This window comes from Leptodactylus fuscus, chromosome 3 (assembly GCF_031893055.1).
Source record: "Leptodactylus fuscus isolate aLepFus1 chromosome 3, aLepFus1.hap2, whole genome shotgun sequence".
NCBI classification, from domain to species: domain Eukaryota; kingdom Metazoa; phylum Chordata; class Amphibia; order Anura; family Leptodactylidae; genus Leptodactylus; species Leptodactylus fuscus.
Genome location: NC_134267.1, coordinates 39094275 through 39114745, shown reverse-complemented (window position 1 = coordinate 39114745; position 20471 = coordinate 39094275). Strand labels below are relative to the sequence as shown.

The 20471-nt window shown below is 43.2% G+C and overlaps 1 protein-coding gene across 5 annotated transcripts in view; it reads left to right on the top strand.

Moving 5' to 3' along the window:
• Positions 1–2113: 2113 nt before the first annotated feature.
• PLCB4 (phospholipase C beta 4) overlaps positions 2114–20471 on the top strand; it is a 206581-nt gene continuing 188223 nt past the window's right edge. For 2 of the 5 annotated variants that reach the window (XM_075267402.1, XM_075267399.1), the window contains exon 1: positions 2114–2246. The gene's annotated coding sequence lies outside the window, so the exon portion shown is untranslated. Of the gene's footprint in view, positions 2247–2273; positions 2393–2523; positions 2556–20471 lie in introns of those variants that run through there. The other 3 variants (XM_075267403.1, XM_075267400.1, XM_075267401.1) reach the window with 3 other exon arrangements.

Sequence of the window (20471 nt, the reverse complement as noted above, 5' to 3'; positions counted from 1 at the left end):
TTAGTGCGCCATGTATGAGTGCGGTTATACAATGCTTCATATGCTGCAAAATTACAAGTCGCGTCATTCGGTTTAGAATAAAAAAGTGAATATATTGACAAGCACTGTATGCCAAATTTGCTTGTTTTTGTAAAAATAGTGATATATACTCTGTGATGATGTAAGGATGTAACGGCACAATTATCAACCCAGGGGCACAGAAAGGGAAAGCTGACAGTGCGCTGGAAGGTCCTCTGTACGGACTGGCGAGAATATTGCATTTCTGTATTAATATAGGCCCAAACCTTAAGCTGCCATGTAATGTCCCAGTGTACAAACTAAAGGGGCACCCGATGGTCTATATCAATGAAACTAGAGCAGGTCCTTTCCTTCTCCGTGTCTTTGGAATGACATAAATCGGAAGTCCCCATAAAGGTAAGCGCATTATGTAATGTCGCTTGGATGTCACTCTTAGATGGTGTTCACACGTGGGAATGTGATGCTGAATTTGAGGTAGAATCCATCTCCTATTTATTTCAGGGGGAGGCAGTAGCTGATTTTTTCTACTAGTGGAAAAAAAACTGTCCTGCTCATTCTACCGGTTGGATTATGCCATTGAAATGAATGGGTGGTAAAAAATACAGCTGACGCTGGGTTCACACCTGCGTTTGGGGTCTCCGTTCTATGGTTTCCGTCTTCTGCATGCCAGAAGACGGAAACCATAGACCGGGTCCGGCCGTGCGCGGCGGTGAGCGTTTTAGGCTCTCCGCCGCGAAACCGGATTTTTTTATCCGGACACAGAGTACTGCATGTCCGACTCTGTGTCCGGATTATAAAACCCGGTTTCGCGGCGGAGAGCCTAAAACGCTCACCGCTGCGCACGGCCGGACATCTCTCTCACCCATTCAAATGAATGGGTGAGAGAGACTCCTGCAGGTTTCCGTATCCTGCCTGTGTTTTAGGCAGGAAACGGAAACCTAAGTACGGAGACCGGGCCGCAGATGTGAACGAGCCCTTAGGGCGGGTTCACATCTGCGCCCGATCTCTGCTTTTGGGTTTCCGTCCTCTGCCGAGAGAAACTGGACAGGGGACGGAAACCGACGGTCAGTTTTCAAACCCTTTTACTTGAATGGACTTGCAAAGTGACCGCCCGTGAGCGTCTTCTGCCTCTCCGCGGCAAAACCGTTTTCTTTAACCGGACACAAAGTCCTGCATGTCCGACTTTGTGTTCGGTTAAAACAAACGGTTTCACCGCGGAGAGGCAGAAGACGCTCACGGGCGGTCACTTTGCAAGTCCATTCAAGTAAAAGGGTTTGAAAACTGACCGCCGGTTTCCATCCCCTGTCCAGTTTCTCGGGGCAGAAGACGGAAACCCACCGGATTGGCTAAAGCGGAGACTGGGCGCAGATGTGAACCCGACCTTATCCATCTGTTTGCGGAATTTGGCTCTGTCCAATAAAGACAAAGTACAGCCGCACTCTTCTCCAAACTCCTCTTTATAGTCAGCGTCAAAATTTGCGTTCCTGACCCAAAAATTTTCTATTTGACAAATTCATCGTCAAATTCTTATGTGTGAACCCTCAGTGTCCTCCGACTGTATTTTGCTGCAAACTTAGCCCCACCTCTGGCGCACGCTCACGCAAAAACCGCCAAAAATGGATGGCGAGAAAAGGATTTTTCTCTCGGCTGGTTTCGGTATAATAACAGCGGATTATAATGTGGTCTGCTTTAGCGTTATCGGAGACCTGTCGCCAGGTGTGAACGTGGCCTTAATGGTGGGCATGCGGTCTTAGTTCACGTGTCAGAGTTGCGCTTCTGGCGCAGTTGTAGTCACATAAGCTTTATCTGAGCTCCAGAGGTGACGGCCCTGTGTCAGGGTCACCAGTCATAACTATAAGGCTGCAGCCGGCATCCCAATGACCAGAGGCAGCCATGTGTCCCCGCACCCCTCATGTAGAGGCAGCCATGTGTCCCCGCACCCCTCATGTAAGCTGCCAGTGACAGCCCGGCGCGCCCCCGCCACCACTCTCCCTCACACACACCAGCAGCAGCAGCAGCAGCGGGAGGAGAGCCGGGCGCGTCCCCGGAGGAGGAGGAGGAGGTGTCAGGCCGGAGTCCAGCCGCGGTACGAGCAGCGCGCCCCCGCCCCTCCAGGGACTGCTGTCTCGGCTTCTCCCGGACCTGGCAAGTCCTAATTAGAAGAAGGAGAGCAGCATATAAAGGGGGAGCCGGCAGAGAGCAGGGAGCAGACACCGGAGACACTGGAGGTTAGCAGCCGCCGGGGGTGGGGGGGATCCAGGCATGCTGCTTTGTGACATCCCGGCTGCAGCAGCTGATGGCTGAGACAATTGCATGGTGCTGATCGCCTCTAGCTCCGGGCACAGGGCTCTTCTTCTCCCCCTGTATGGTGAGTGTTCTGTGTGCCAGCCATGCCATGGGGTAGCAGATGGGCAGATGATCCTGTAGCATCCCCAACAGAGCCCCTGCCAGCTGAGCAGCTCCACAGCACCAGCTCCTGATTTCTGCAGGATAGCCTGCTGGGGAGCACATGCAATCTTCTCTAGAGTCGCAGTATGGTGAGTGCAGGGTGTACCAGCCTTGCCATGGGGTAGCAGATGGGTAACAACACCAGCGGTCCGTCTCCATTCCAACTAGCACCATTATATGTCATGCCATAGGTATATCCCATCCTCTTCTGGGTAGCGGGCACCCTGTCATATGTTGGGATGGCAGACCTGCTTATCTGCAGGGCCTCCTTCCTGGATAACCTACCCTACGGTGTATGTGCCCTCGGCTTTGGTAGTCTCACCCTTTTACTCTGCACCACTTTCCCTCCTACCCTGGGTGAATTGTTACCCGCTTTCGCCAATTGGCTGGCGTCTCCAGCTACATATCAGTTGCAATGTGTGCTGCCTGCTTTCCGGTTGTCAAGTAGTTAATGATCCATGTGAGTTCTGTATTGTGCCATAGGTCTGGCTTAACTTTGTTGATATTAGATGTCATTTGCAAGATTTGGCTGGCATCAGGGTGTTCCCGCGCGGAGGCTATTGTGTAAATAAGAAAAGGACTCATTATAATGGGGTTGATCGTCTTGGGGTGTTAGGATTTTTGCAATGAATTGCATGACTTGAATAGTAATGATATGGCCATCCAGGTAACGTGCTCACTAGTGCTTTGTGTTCAGACCTATATTACTACAGTCTGGTTTAACCCTTTAAGGCGGATCCTAGGACAGAGTATTACTATGCTTCCAATGACACGTTGCGTTCGGTGCTGGTGTTGGGCAGGGATATCCCTGTCATTATCGTTATTATTATTATTGCTGCGGCTGCATGTGGATGGCTGCTGAATGACTCACAGTATTTAGTGTGCCACATGCTACCTGCTAAGCGTCTTCCTCTGATTTTGATTGTCAGTTTGTTATTTTACAGAGCAGTCGCTTAAAATCAAGTCGAGGGAAAAAAAATATGGCCTGGAAGACGTTCAGCTAATAAATGTCAATGATAATTGATGTTAAGTAGGGTCGAAAAATGACAATGACATAAATAGCGGCTTTTATTTAACTAAGTGCGGGATTTAGACCGGGGTGATGAAGAGAAATTGCAGGAAAAGTTCTCCATTCCTAATATTGCAATGATAGATTAACACTTAATATTTAGTGGTTGCGTCCATATTTATTATTATAATAGGGACCAGTCTTTGTCCCTAATGTGCGTCTTTTTGGCTACCTGATTGTATATTGGTGACTATCCATCCATCTTTTGGAAGACGTCTTCTTTCACCTTGATCTGACTCTTCCAAGATTAATTTCCTTTCCAATGTTACATCCTGAATGTATAGTACGTCCAAAATAGGGTACGTCCACCAAAACCGTACAAGCTATAGATGTTCCCGCCACGACTGTAGTGTCTTTGGTTGAGATTTAACAGATCTGATCCACGTGCTGCAAAAAAATCTGCAGCGTAAATTGACGTACTTTGTGAATTTCACCCTTTGCAATGAATAGGGTTAAATTTGAGACAAATGCACAGAAATCGGCAAAAAATAATTCATAATTTGGTACAATTTTTGGGTAGATACGTCGGTCTCGACATACTCTAACTTTGCCTACTGGCACCCATAAGGTCGGTTACTTTATCAAAGACCATTGCTTGGTGGTAGGGTCGTGTTAGACGTGGTATATTAATGATAGAAGATGCCTAAAACTTGGTGGAAAAATAGGATAAAATAGTAATCCAAAATATTTTTGGAAGTTGCTGATTTCTAAGCTGGTACTCACAAAGTGGGTTTCATTGGGATGCCAAATTGGTTGGCAAGGAATCATGCCATGATGGAAATGCTAATACATTGGTAGTCGATGTCTTGTATGTGGATAGTCTTCTCTAAAAATAAGGTTCTTTGATGGCTTTTTGGAAGTCCCTAAGAAAAAAAACCTAAATGACAGGAATGTCCTAGTTTCCCTCTTTCAAAGACGCCTTAGGCGGTGGAATACAATAGCGTTAGACACACTTATATATTGTTCTCAGTAGTAGAATACTATGGTGACCTTCAGTACAAGGCTAGAGATGTGCAGCATTGTTATTATTGTTGCGAGGGGCTACAGTTTTGTAATAATAGGTCATTTTTCATACTAGAAGAGGTCCTTCAATACTTGACCACAGTGTTTACCTTCCAAGGAATCCCCGGTGTTTCCTGGAATCTGGTCAAGGGTTTTCTTGAAGACAAAAAGCAACGAGAGTTATCACTTTTACAGCGAAGCCATTTCAGTCTGATGTAGAAGACAAATCAGTCAACAAAAATCAACCGGAACAAAAGAAAAAAATTGGCAAGCGTGTAATGTTTTACTTACCAGACATGGAGGTTGTGTAATGTGGATGTCGGGGGTTCCTCCGTGGCAAAAAGATTGGGAATCATTACTATAATGTGTCTATAATCCTTCTATGGAGTTTATGTGACGGTAGATATTTTTGTTGAATTATCATTTTGGATGATTATTGTATCTGGCAATGGAATCTGCACGACATATAATTCAGATTTTATCTTATAGACGGATGATACCGGTGTAGTCTTTGTGATAACCAAAAATAACATAAATGCAAAGCGATTTTGACTTATACATTGAATTATACATATTACTATTTCTATACCTTTAGGGTATGTACACACGTTTAAGTTATTTGGAGTGGATCATAAAGGGGGAGAAGTACCTATAAAATAGTGACAATATTTCTCCTTTTTGCCACCCATTGGTGGTTTTGGCTTCACGAGCTGCATGAGCAGAGCCTAAATGTGCGTCTTTCCCCTTAAGACTGTCCTGAGACCTGTCTTATTGGGAGCCGTTGCTTTGCTCCATTCGGGGACTGCTTTTCAGGGTCCTTTGTGAATCCTTTAGTTCCTGGAGTGGCCTTTTCACATGGAGATGAGCTGGATGAGTTAATACCAGGCTAACCTACTGGCGATGTAATGAAGGGCGCACTTTCCATGCAGGCTCGGTGTGTTTGTAATAGAGGTGTAATCTTTCATGTAGGAGACTCTTCTACGTTTCCTTGTCGAGCTGGTTTTGCAGATTGTTTTTCAGGGTTTTCAGGTTTCAGGGGGATTTTTCTTTATGTTTTTAATATTTGCAGATTTATGGATATAGCTAAGTGAAGCTTCCTGTTGGCTTTCTATATGGGGCACATATTAGTACTGGATGTGGATGGACTGTAGATCTTTATCTAAAAATGACATTTTTGACATTTGTCATTTTAAGATTGTACAAGGTTGTTGGCACCTCAAAACAACATCAAAAGGGCTGTGGTATTCAATAGGGGATATAACTCAAGGAACTGCAAATCCCAACCTATGACATGACCTGCCACCAGGTTGCTCTATGTGAAGGTAGCCAGAATGACACCAAAATTATTGTTCATTTTGCATTGTAGGAACGATGGCAGAAAACAGCATACTCATAGTTGTGGGTCATAGGATTTATTAGGGGAGCGCTCTTCCCTTCCATCTCTGTAGTGATTGATAAGCTGCTAAGAGGGGCAGCCGCAAGTCTGACGTATTCCTTGATTGTTCCTATTAAAGAGAACCTTTCACCACCTCTATCAGTTTAGCATCTGTTAATAGGTCCTGATCCACTGATACTTGAACAGTTGGAGTTTTCTCTCTAGTCCCCACCATTTCTGAGCTACAAGTGCAGCTAGTTTTGGTGCCTGATGTGCTATTTCAGCTCTGTAACATCAGAAGGGCGGTGTCAGCCAGGGGGTGTGACTCAGAGCTCCAATCAGAGGCAGCCAGTGTCAGAGCTCAGAATCACACCCCTTGTCTTCTCCTGCCTGACACCGTCCTCCTGACAGTACAGAGCCTAAATAGTATATCAGGCACCAAAACTAATAGCATTGATTGTTCAGGAATGGCGGGGGCCAGAGAAAAAATTCCAAATGTGCCAGAATCAGTAGAACAGCAGCTATTAAATGATATAAAGATCCAAACTTGGTGGTGGTGAAAGGTCCTCTTTAAACCAAACTGCTCTACTGTTGATGCTGTTTTGGCTAATAGGAAGATGGATGTGTCCCAGTAATATGCCTCCATGTCTTTAAGAGTACTGAGGGATAGTTGTCTAGTCTGACAGTGTTAAATACCTTATTAGGTTCTGGGCTAGTTGAGGCGAATCCAACAATTTCCAGGAACTCCCATCAATTACCTGGAGTGAAGATGGCCACTCTCTCTCTTGAGGACCATATCTGTTCAGAGATTACATTGACAAGCCATTGATTTCGATAGGCATCATATAATGCTTCATGTCCTCTAGGGTAGCATTACAGGGGAGTTGAACACCTGCTACCAGGTTGCATCTCATCACTGGAAACTCAGATCTGTTCATTTTTAAGGGGTTTACACTGGGTTTAAGTACAGTTAGTAGCATTACATTTCTGCTATGCCACTTAATCAGGGGTTTTCGGTTTGAATCCCGTTGCCCTGTGACTACTTCACAAATGCTAGTGAATAGCGTTGCATTGTGATGCCAAGGGTGTTGTGACTGCAACTTCTAGTTGCAAAAAAGTCAAGCAATGTTTAACTTGAAGTCATGAAAAACTAGGGGTTGCAATGCGACTGCATTCACTAATGTAAGTGAAGGAGTTGCAAGGTGACCCAGGTGATCTTTGGTTGTAGCCACCGAGCCTAAGGAACCCTCCTCCTTTATATCTTTGTACTTAATGCATTCTATGTATATTACATGTAATTACAATTTTTGAGTATTTTTTCTTGCAATTCTGTTATACAGTTACATAATAACACCCATGTTACCGGCAGGGGATGTATCAATACACAATAAACCATGGTTCATATGGTGCAATTGGCCTAAAAAATTCTACCTACATTCATTTCAATGGGAGGAAGATATTTCATCCTCCGCTAACTGAAAAAATCAGCTAAAGGGAAAAATAAGTGTCCTGCTTGATCCTCGGTTAGATTCCACCTCAAGGTCTTATTGAATGAGAGTATCTTTCTGGAAATTTTCAGTGAAGGATTTTGTATGGCAGGTCCAGTTGCAAAACTGTTGTGTGAACCTAGCCCAACACTCTCCAGTTAGTGTAGAAAATACTTTAATTTCCCTTTGACAAGAGGAAATTAAAGGGTTTTTCTGGGCTAAAAATATTGATGACCTAACGAAAGGTCATGTATATCAGATTGGTGGTGGTTTGACAATGGGCACGCCAGTCATCAGGTGTACTCTAAAGCTTAGGTCATTGACATGGGGTCCGTATTCGGAACCCAACCCCAAATATATTTCCTTGGTCACTTGACTTAAGCAGCGTTCCCCTTGTGAATAGTTGTCTTCGTTGAAATATTTATGTTTTCGTCAATATGCAAATGAGTTGTTTGGAGCGACAAGGGTTTTGTTGTTGCTCCAAAGATGTAAGTGGCAAGGCTCTCCTTGTTCCAAAGAGTTCATTTTGTCATATTGACAAAAAGGTGTTATCTTGGCAATGGGGTCACCGATTCAGAAGGGGAACACACGGATTTAGGTGACCGTAGCCTATCCGTGGGTGTAACCTTAGTTGCTGGGCTTGGTGACAGACTCCCTTTAAGTCAACGGGAACCGATCTGGATTCTGGAGGATTAGGAGGAACGACACAATGTACAGTTATGAGATGCTCCAGAATTATTGTCATGGAGAACTGGGGTACTGTATATTGCAACAGATCCGGAGTTTTCAGATTCATTGACAGCTAGAAGAAATGTTGAACAACATCAAATATATTGAAATGTACAATAATTCACAAAACCAGACCCCTATTTAAGTCTGGGGTGTTCTTCTTTTGCAGCATCCTCACATTGCAGATATACTGTATATACTCGAGTATAAGCCGACCCGAATATAAGCCGAGGCCCCTAATTTTACTACAAAAAACTGGGAAAACTTATTGACTCGAGTATAAGCCTAGGGAGGGGGGGGGAATGCAGCAGCTACTGGAAAATTTCAAAAATTAAAATGCTTGGAGTTTTTGCGTGCAGTAGTTGCTGGGGAAGGGGTGTTTTGGTTGTCTGTCTGCCCCTTCCCTGAGCTTGAGGACTGTTTTTTTTCCCCCACTTGGAATTCAGTCTGGCTGACTATAGGGTATCTGCAGTGCTCCTATTAACCCCTTCCCGACGGAACAGGAGCACTGCAGATCCCCTATATTCAGTAGACTGGGCACTTTTAGACACAGGGATACCTAATGTGTATGTGCTTCACAGTCATTTTCTACTTTTATATGTATTCTAGGGAAAGGAGGGATTTACAACTTTTATTTTTTTATTATATATTTTTTAAAGCTTCTTTTTTTTCACTGTTTTATGGGAGATTCTATACATTACTATTGCGGCTGGTCAGAGACCCCCCCCCAAAAAAAAAAATAAAAAAAAATAATAATAACTTTTTTTTTTTTTGCTGACTCGAGTATAAGCCAAGGGGGGCTTTTCAGCACAAAAACTGTGCTGAAAAATTCGGCTTATACTCTAGTATGTACGGTATATCTTCAGGTATATTTTTCCTTGAGATCTGACTAGAAGGGAACAAACTTTTTACCTAATGATTGACGCAAGGTATCTGTACTGGGTGATGCAAAACTTTCTCCGCATTATAGAATTTTCTTATCTTCAGCTAGTTGTAATGTACCTGCAAAAATGTAATTATCTTCCCAATAACACTGTTCACACTCGTCACCTGTAGGCTATACTGATGATTATATGGAGCGCTGCTCTCTCACAGCAGTAATACAATTCCAAGGTCAGATCATACAGAATTTATGACTCTACTGATTAAAATCAAATTATTATCTAAAGCCACCACAGACTTCCGGAGGGATCCATATGGTGGATATGCAGAACGTCAGCTTGTTCCAATCCTCTGTCGCAGATAGAGCTGGATGACTGGCATCGGCTTTACAATGTGGAATTTTACTCGGATATTTTTATGACTTTTTAATCATCTTTAGATATAGTTTCCTTTAGCTAGTGGGGAATGTGTCTGCCATAGTAAATAGAACTTTATGGATTCTTAAAGGAAGCCTGACGACCCTAAAATCTCCTCTAATAGACGTACATGGTGTTTTAGCGATATAGTGAACTATGGTGAGAGAGTCTACACCGCCATAATGTCCTCTAATAGACATACATGGGGTTTTAGCGATATAGTGAACTATGGCGAGAGTCTACACCGCCAAATTCTCTTCTAATAGACGGACATGCTGTTATAGTGATACAAGGAACATAACTTTATGGTGCGCTCTTGCTAGAGAGTCTTTTCTAAGTGAATTAGTATATGCTATTATAGGATGACGACTGTGGGGTCGGAGCTGGGGGCCATTTTTGGTGGAGACTTAGAAAAAAGTTAACGACCCCAGCTTCAAAATAAAATAAATTAGTTTTGATTGGAGTATACAGTTTTGTATGATTAATTAGATGCAGACTTTGTTACATGATTACTTTCATAGAAATAACATCACTGGCTTTTTATTGAGGTAGCGCAGGGGCCCCAAACCAGGACCAGGACTGGGCCGTTGGTTTTTTTTGCCGGTCTGGGGGGCGGTGTGCTGGCCTCATTCATAGCTGGATACTTCTCGCTAGGCCACGTTGCTATAGTAATGTGTAAATTATCGGGTAGTGCGGTGTCCTCTGGCTGCTAAGGGCGCCACACTACCGTTACCATTTACACGTTAACATAGCCATTGGCCTAGCGCGAAGTATCTAGTCTCAGTGTCTAGCGATTCTCCATGTCTGCTGAGATACTTGCCCCACAGAGCATCCCGGCGGAGAGCCTTCCTGTCCACATGGTGGCCCACCTATAACCCTGCCCCTATGTTACCAAATCCCCTCCCCCTGCCCCACTCCAACCCCGTCCTGCCGGTCCATGGAAAAGTAGTCTTGCTTTAAGCCGCTCCCTGGTTTAAAAAGGTTGTGGACCACTGATTTAGAGGATCTTTACTACTGTTGACTGACCACGGCTGTGGAGTCGGAGTCAGACCGTGGAAAACAGAAAAGTCAGAGTCAGTGCTTTGTCCTACTCAATCCACAGCCCTGAGCATAGTGAACATACTTTATTGTTTTCCTTCCTTTAAATCCATATGTAAATTAATTATTAGGTGGCCACTTTTGCCAAACACGTCGCCTGACACGTGACCTCATCTGACCAATTGGACAATAAATATTTGAAATTTTTTTTTTATTCATAGAAATTAGAACAGATTTTCCATCTTCAGTGATCCCCTCGCTCCCTGGATTTGTCCAGAACTGTCTTTGAGCACAGAGCTGCTTTAGTTTTCTCTCTGCGTCCAGTGACTTGCAAAATAGGCACTTTCCTGTATCTGTCAGCCAGAAATAGATTTTTTTGTGTGTACATACTCAGTAATTTCTTAGCCAAGGAATAAAATGCGACAGTGATCGCCATGTTTCCTCTATTTCCATTATGAGGAAGATCTCCAGTGTTGAGTCCCTGACAAACAGCGTCATAGATCTGAGCTTTCTGAACTTTGGACTAAGGGGTAGTCTAGATCTGCCAGTGGACTGGTTTGGAGGCAGATGGGCTTCGCTTTTTTTCCTCGTGCCTGGAGAAAGATCCAAGATGGTGTAAGACTACAAAAGGCACAGTTTTACCCTGTATAAAAGAATCAAGATCTTTTATATTATATTATAGTTATTTGTAGCAGTGCAATCTTGTATATGGTTGTTTTTTTCATTTCTACTGAGGATTCTACAACTAGCGTCCCCACTTTTTATTATAAAGGAATGTACTGTATTAATACATACTTTTGTATTACATTTTTTTTTTCTTCATTTGTCAGTACATGGTTAAGATGGTCACTAACATGTCAACTTAGTCTTGTTTCATAGTTCATGTAATTCTCGACCAAAGTATTTGCTTTCTTTCAGAAAACATCTCTAAAGTTCCTGCCACTAGTTGTCTACCTTATTTGCAATTCACTCCCTGATGCTAGGGAAAGTCTGTCCATAAATAGTTTAAAAAAAAAAAACAACTTCCAAAAGCAAGACAGAATCACAGTTAGCGTAGTGGAGGTTCTCTTCTTGCCTTCATACAGTGGCAGGAGAGGGAAGAGGTTGATATTCCTCACAGCACATCTGCAAACTGCTTGCTCTGTGCAAAGGACTGAACATTCTGTACAGTGAAAGAAAAGTATTCTATGTACTCATATCTCTTTCTGTCTTGTACTGTGATTACAGGTGCGATATTTTTTGCAGACCACAAACATCTTTCCTGACTGTACACATAGATTGTTTTTTCCTGTTGTAGCTGCATGCCTGTATGTATTTACCCTGTATATTTGCAGTTCAGTTTTCCTGGATCTCCTAGATTATATTTACTTGAGCCTTTCTCAGCTATTTGGTTTCTATTGTACAGTTACTCCTGGCAGAATTACATATAGGGAAGTAAGTAGTATCAGTAATGGATGGGGGAGGGGGCAGACCACATCCTCAGAAAAAAAATGTAAAATGTGCTGCAGCCATAATGTGGATATTAGCAGCAGAAAAACTGATAGGACATCATGTATGAAGGCTTATACAGTCATAGAACAGACTACCCCGTGAGACATATTTGAACTTTTTATGGAAACTCAGATACCCTTTTTATGTTGTTGGCAAAGACAAAACTGATCTTTACACCTAACTTTCTGCAGTTAAATGGTTACATACTTTTGTCATTGCAGTAAAGGTGACTGTTTTCTTCATGCTCTAAAAACTCTGAAGTTCGGCATTAGTGTGTTTTTATTTTTAGCCGCCTCAGTTCTCTCTTCTATAAGGAGAGAACAACTGTCTTTGTAGATCAGACAACATCATGGAAAATCGTAAACTTACAAAAAACTGTTTTCATGAGCCTCGGTTTTTTTAAGAACACTAAAATTGTGTCTCATAGACCCGTATTTCCTGTAGAACCAATTATCGTGGATACATAAAGCGTCATTCTTAGCTTGAAAATCTGGTTTTTATTATGTTAATTTCTCATTATAAAATACATATAAAATAGGGTGTTTTTTTTAGTTTTTTTTTTACATTTTTTGAAAAACATAAGTTTGCAGTTTTAGGAGGCCCCACTGAGTGGCGCTACAGATAAAGCGTTATTGGTCACATTTTACAGAAATAGATAAAAAATATTATTAATTACGCATTTCATTGTTTTGTTACAATGTTCATCCTGAGCCTACTGGTTCTTGAATATAGCGAAGAAAGTGAATTTTCCAAACTTATCAGCCACCTAGTAGGTAGCTCAGCGGGGCACTTGTTCTCATTGAGGAGACCCAGAAGATATTTTGAGGCAGTGCTCCATGGGAAAAAAATATGCAAATTAGGTCATAGTAGGTAAACCAGAGACTACGCCAAAACAAAGAGCAAACCTGCATTCTATAGATCTGTAAGTTTTTGTGTGCTTGCCCTTTACCGTTAGGGCTAGTTCACACATAGTTTTTTGGTCTGGATTTTGACGCAGGAAGCCATGTCAGAATCCAGACCATAATGCGCCTACCGCGGCTAGCCATGACTGTTGCGGCTTTGCGCTCCGGGTTAGGCCCGAATGAATGGGCCTAGTCCGGAGGGATTGTTTTGATGCGGACGCCGCAGTGGTTTCCACCGTGGAATCCGTGTCAAGATCCGCGTCAATGACTGGATCCCTTTGAATTCAGTGGGAGGCGTTTTTTTTTACCTGGATTATGACATGGATTCCGCGTCAAAACCAGACCAAAAACTACGTGTGAACTAGCCCTTACAAAGTAGGTTATTGGTTGGCTAGATGATATACTTTAGATGCAGCTAGGGCAGAAAACTGGTTCTCATTGAAGACACAGTTGATGAATGGAGCCATATTTTGAGGCATTGGTGTTACTATATATGACTTATACATCACTTTTTTGTAAACTAGGCGTGATGTAACCTTAGACTTAAGCATTATGAATTTTTCCAAAAATGTTCAGGTTCGGCTGAACCCCAAATTTTTGGGATTCACTACCCACTCATCGTATCCCAGATCCCAGAGTATAATAAGTAAAGGTCCAGGGGATGTGCAGACAAAACCAAAAACATTGATACTCTTGATACTCACCTTTCCTCGTCTGAATAGACTCCGGAGTATAATCATAGCACTTCTGGTTCAGAGAACTGAAACTTGCAGACAAACCTTGCGAATATTCCTCAAACAAATCTTGCGAGCTTTGTCCATCAGTAGTCACCATTTTTTGCCATTGTTGCACACAAAATTTGTGATTTTTTTTGCCATCTTTAAAAATGTTTTATTTAGAACATTTTTGAAATATAAAACAAGAACATAGAAACAACAATTATGATGAGGGTCAGAAATCACCGCAGGTGAAGGGAATGAAAACAGAAAGACGGTTTATGACTCAAAACATTGGTCTTTATCTACCAGCACCATGTTGTATGGTGAAAAAGCATGCAAATTTTGTGGCACATACTAACCATAAGCTATAATGGAAAACCTCGTGGAATATCCATTAAAGAGGACCGTTCACCACCTCCACCAATTCTAGTTCTTAGCATTCGATAATAGTCACCACTCCACGGATTCCAGAACAGCGAAAACATTCTCTCTAGCCCCCACCATTCCTGAGCAATCAGTGCAGTTATTTTCGGTGCCTGATGTGCTGTTTTATCTCTGCAAGGTCAGAAGAGAGGAGTCAGGCAGGGGGCATTATTCCGAGCTCCAATCAAAGGCAGCCAGTGTCAGAGCTCAGAGTCTGCTCCTGCCTGACCCCGCCCTCCTGACAGGCTAAATAGTATATCAGGCACCAAAGCTAACAGCATTGATTACTCAGGAATGGTGGGGACTAGAGAAAAAATTCCAGCTGTGCCGGAATCAGGGGAGCAGCAACTATTAAATGATGTAAAGATGTGGACTTGATGGCGGTGAAAGGTCCTTTTTAAAGGGATGCCGCTAAAGCCTAAGGGTGCGGGGTGCCATTGTTAGACATCAACTCCCCTTTAATGTATCAGGAGGTTTTCCTGACATATATACGTTAAACAGTAACATGATGTGAACAGGAGCTTACTAATGTAGAAGACGAAAGATGACTAAAAGTGAGAGTATATATAACATGTCTTCTATATTCTGTGCTGTCACCTTGTATAACCCTTGCATTGTGATGCAGTCATAGTGCCCGGGTACAGTAATACAATGTGTTACGCCCCCAGTATACGCATTGTGTGTCTTTGTATGATGAGTGATTGCCGCCACAGTAGAGACTCATTGGCATCTGCTCTGCAGGGCTCTTCTATCTCATTCAAGGCAGAGACCCACAACACAGCACATTGTATTGAATAGGTTTTTTTTGCTTTTTTTTTGTATCTTGCACTCGATGTTATTCAAAAGGTTTTTGTTTTTGTGTCTGTCGAAGCTGTCACAACCCAGCAGGTGTCACACGTTTCAGGCTTCGCCTTTTATTTTGCAGCGTCTGACATAATTACAAGGCAGCGTCGCAGGGATCGGCTTGCCACCGTGGCAGGACACATGTACATTAGTAGTGTATTAAAGGTAAATGCAACAAGTGATGCCTGGAAAGACATCCAGATCAGCCGGATAGAGGACAAGGCTCTCGGCTGGGCAGTACAAGATTTATAGCTTAAGAGATTTTGGCAGAAAATGTGATACTGTGAATGTTACAGAGCCAGGTCATTCCGACCATGAGCACCTGGCGCCCTTTCGTATTAGTCTAATTCATATGTCTGCATTTTGTGCCGCATGTGGCATGTCTGTGAAAACCATGGACAACGCATGACCCTGTCCCTTTGTACATTTTTCACGGTCGTTCTGCACCATGTTCGTGTGAATGTAGCCTTACAGACGTCAGAACTGCGTGCTGGAATGATTTGTGCTCAATTTGCTAATAGAGACATATGTGTCCTGGTGAATAAGCCGAATCTCCGGACCACCCTGGGCCAGAAACAGGAACTCTGCAGCAGCCACACAATTTTTGGTGTAAATTGGCCAATGGAGGTCCTGTCCTCTCTGCTACGTTCTGACTTCTCCGTACCCACTTTTCATAGAAACAACAGGGATGACTTAAAAATGCAAGCGAATATAGGGGCAGCACGGTGGCTCAGTGGTTAGCACTGCAGCCTTGCAGTGCTGGAGTCCTGGGTTTGAATCCTGCCAGGAACAACATCTGCAAGGAGTTTGTATGTTCTCCCCGTGTTTGTGTGGATTTCCTCCCCTACTATAAAGACATACTAATAGGAAAAAAAAGTACATTGTGAACCCTATATGGGGCTCATCTACGTAAAAAAAAAAATCATGTGAATATAAGAAACTTTGCAATATATGTTGTCAAAGAATAATGCTCTTTTCTCCACATTTCAGCTTATTAATAAGAGGGATTTTTATCTGATAAGGTACATTACTAATGTACTTTATGGCTACAGAAGGGAAGGGAGATATATAGTATAGGACAGGGGTCCTCAAACTTTTTAAACAGTGGGCCGGAGGCAGAGCAGGTCGCACAGACATCGGGAGCGGTGCCCTCCAATAGATAAAGTGAAGTGCGCTCCATGGCCTGGCCTGAGCTCCCCAGGAGCTTCATTATAAATTCACGCCTGCCGGCATTGTCGGCGGGGCCAGACAGAAGTGCTTGGCGGGCCGCTTGTGGCCCTCGGGCCGCAGTTTGAGGACCCCTGGTATAGGAAGTTCTTAGGAATCTGCCTCAAAATCCGCTGCCAAAAAGGGCTCCCATTGACTTCAACGGGAGCCGCTTTTTTTTTTTTCCCGCTAGCTAGTAGCGGAAAAAAGAAGCAACATGCCCTTTCTCCCCGCTGCTGACTCGGCGTTAGACTCCCTCCAGATTAGACCCATTAATTCGGGCCTAATCCGGAGTGGAATGCCGCGACGGGATGCTGGTGCACTGCATTGGCATACCGTGCAGCTAGCCACGACAGAGTGTTCACATGCGGAATTCATGTAACTCCGTGTGAACTAGCTCTTATACTTCTCCCTTCTGCTCAATCCACTCCTGCTTTAAAAAACTGCAGCAAAACCTGCAAAAACTACTGCGTATCCGCTCCATCATTCCTCTGCCTAAGGCTAAGGCCTCACAGAGCGGACTGCAGCAAAGAAGTGGTGGAAACACATTGCAGTTTTTTCTGCAGCACTTTTCACAGGTTTCCTCTGCAAACTTTCTGCCTCCTATAGGGAAACCACCGGCATTTCCATAGGTATAATCGACATCTTGCGATATCTATAGCCCATTTTTAATGCCATCTGTGTCTGCTATAAAAAAACATTTATACTTACCTGCCTCCTGTCCTCCCGGTTTCGGTGCACTTCAGATTCAGTGCGCATGCGGTGTACCAAAGGCGCATGCACAGGGAAGGAACTATGCAGGTTCCCTTAGTTCACTTTATCATCAGTATACTTGAGCCATGCAAAATCGAAACTCTTCATACCGCACCTGCAACTCCTTACAGACAGTCATAACACTAAGCTATTCATATGGAACTAATACTGAATTTTGCAGGAGTCTATAAATATACAGACCCTACGGATGATGTTTTGCATCCTGCGGGGTCCAAATCTATAAGATCAATAACATAGTAGAAGACATAGTGGAAGACAAGCTAGACTTTGTATGGCCGGGAGCGTCGACTACCTTGGAAGGTTTGAGAGTAAGGCCAAGTTATTCTTTATCCAGTAACCTCTGATTCTCCTGGTGCTGAAAATCACAGGCGGCTAATTAGGGAAATGGATACAAGATAAGAAAATCAAAGGATTAGGCAGGTGCAAAGGTGACTGAACCTCCGCGCAACTCTTTCACTGCCAGAAATCCCTGCAGCTTTCCAATAAGAAAAAGTATTGCAGGATGAAGCTGCCTTACAACGATGACAAAGGCATCAAAACCGCTTATTGATTCTTCGCTATTGATTGAATCGATCTTTTCTTTTTTGATCACCGGTAAAACTGATGACGAATTAGATTGAGTTAAGCCCTTAGAGCTTAAAGGGATTGGCAGGTGACAACGATCCTGAATTAAAGCTTCCCCTGATCAGCGGTTAACACTGTTTATTGGCACACAGTAGGGGGTCTTTATATACCCCATATATCCTAATAAAGGGTTTGTGTTCACGAGACAATTGCTTTAGGGTGGAAACTCACAATGCAGTTCGTGCCTCGTTCAAGTCCGTGACGCCAATGTTTACAATGTTACCTTGTTACCAGGTGTTCGGTTTTACTGGTTGACCCCTAATGATTTGGATTTAGTGTTAGATGATCAATATTACAGTCTTTAATGGGGTTATCCATGATTTTTTTTTATGGCCCATCTTTAGGATAGGCCATAAATGTATAAGTCATTGGGGTGCTATATAGTGCTCGGAGCCAGTAAAAATTGGCTTCATACCCTGTATAGTAGCCCAATGGCATAACTGCAGCTAAGCAGTAACTTGACTTCAACGGGAGGGAGCAAAACTGTAGTAATAAGTACTCGACCACTGTGGAAGGCACAACACTATCTGTTTCTAGCTCTGTGTACTGTATAGATGCACTGTACACCCCCGAACAATGGATCCGTGCAGGGGCTGGCTGTTGGCCTCCACCAATCAGATGTTCATGGCCTATTTTAAGAATATGCCATAAGAAAAATTCATGGACAAGCCCTTTAAGGCCTGGGCCACAAATATAGGTCCACTGGCTTAAAGTGGGTTTTTGCTATAATCCTTGTGGCTGGAACGGTTTTCAATTTCTACTCTGCACTATGGAATCTGCAACAATAATTGACACTTTGTTTGTTCCAAACCTGTAGCATGAAACATTTTGTTCCACTTCACCGCTACTTAAAGGGATTCAATCATTAAAATCACGTTTTTTCTCTATAACACGTAGGAATAGCCTGAAGAAAGGCTATACTTCATCTACCTTTAGATGTCTTCTCCGCACTGCTGTTCGGTACAAATCCCAGTCTTCTTCGGTATGTAAATGAGTTTTCTCGCAGCACTGGGGGCGTCCCCAATGCTGCAAGAGAACTCTCCAGCGCCGCCTCTATCTTCACCTGGAACAGTCTCTTCCGGTGCAGAGCCGACTGCCCATGCCCACGGCCATTTTCTTGTGACCGCTTATCCCAGCTTACTGTATAAGCAGCCACAAGAAAATGGGCGCTTACACAGGAAAATTACTGTGAGCATGCGCAGTCGGCTCCGCCCGAGGCCCAACGGCAGAGCCGACTGAGCATGCCTAGAAGTTTGAAGCCAGCGTCGGAAGAAGACGCAGGGAGTGGCGAAGATAGAGGTGTAGCTGGAGATTTCACTCGCAGCATTGGGAACACCCCCAGTGCTGTTTGAGCTCTGGGGCCCGCCCCCAGTGCTGCAAGAGAACTCATTTACATACCGAAGAAAACCGGGATTTCTACCAAATGGCGGCGCGGAGAAGACATCTAAAGGTAGGAGAAGAATAGTCTTTCTTAAGGCTATACCTACATGTTAGGGAGAAAAAATTTCATTTTAATGATTGAATCACTTTAAGGGGTTGTCCAGTTTTTTTTTCCTGGAGATGGTGAAAAAAAACCAAACCCATACTCACCGTTGTACTGGTATCTCCCACTGCTGTCTGGTCCTTTAGCACCCGGGGGCTTCTTCCATCAGAAGGCCTCACTATATGAGGCCGCTTAGGCCTCAGCAGCCTAAAGAAAAGATATGGTGACGTATGTGAGTCTTTAACCTCATTGTAAATATTCAGCAGTAATAATGAATTTATGCATACATTGGTTACCTGTCTCATGGGATTGGCCAAAACCTAAGCAGGAAAGACTGTACAACTTTTTCCTTGCAGCTCTTGGACTAAATTTAATTCCAACAAATCTAATTTAATCTGGGTAAAAATAATTTATTCCCCTCGTTGCCGTGAAGTTTTCTCTTACTTTGGGTTACAACATACCGTATTCTTCTAGGGCTACATCTGAACACGATATACCGGATGACACTTTTAGTAATGATGATGTTTTCCAGACTTAGTTACAATGTTACAAATGGAAATATCGTCATTTATCAGGTTCATCTAGGAAACCGTTAAATCTGTAACAAATGCAGTCCCTATATGTGCAGCCTATCCAGATCTCCGATATCCTATGGCGAGCTTCTTTGTATCCGAAAATAACTGCGGTGAGATAATTATTTTTAGAATCATTCAAAGACTTAAATCTAATGGATTTTTTTTTATTTTGGGCTTATTTTTAATGCATTGAAAAAACTCCCACGCATTCACAGTCTCTTAGTAAGTCATTATCACAAACAACAGCTAACCGTATAGTCACATAAAGAGCGGGTGGCGTTACAAAAATAGGAGGCCACGGGAGTCCTGTCGTGAATTTCTATAGGCAGATATACAGTATAAAGACTTTAAGGGTTAGCTATTGCTTGCTTGATATAGATTGTTAACGCCAAGCACAGTGGCTCGGTGGCTCAGCGGATAGATTGTTAACGCCAAGGCCATACCTAGTAAAGGGTCGTTCAGCGCTTTCATCTGTAGACGTGCCCGTCCCTTTAAGCCGGAATACTCCTTTGCAATCAGCAGAAGAGATCTGAGTTTCCATTAGGCTCCCGTTAATCAACTAAAGGTCCAGAGACATAATTGGCGCTCAACCCATTACTTCCATATGGCTGCACACAATTACAAGGCGGCAGATTTAGCTTTGATTTGACTCCAGTATTCCGTCTTAAGTATCATCTACCGATATATATATATATGATCTAAATCAACACTTGAAGCCAAGGATGAGGAGATGGTGGAGGAGTCAATCAAGCAATAAGTCATTTTCCGAGAGGTATATTATAGTACGTTTCTTCTCTGATTTAGAGTGCTTTTATTCACAGCTTTTACCTACCATGACATCGACCTAATATGTACTTTTCTCTTGGGAAGACTAAAGGCGGCCATTTTGAATTTGGAAGCTGCATTGTAACCTGTACTTTTTTCTCGGGCTCTAGATTCTATAGTTACTCTGCCCTGTTACGGGACC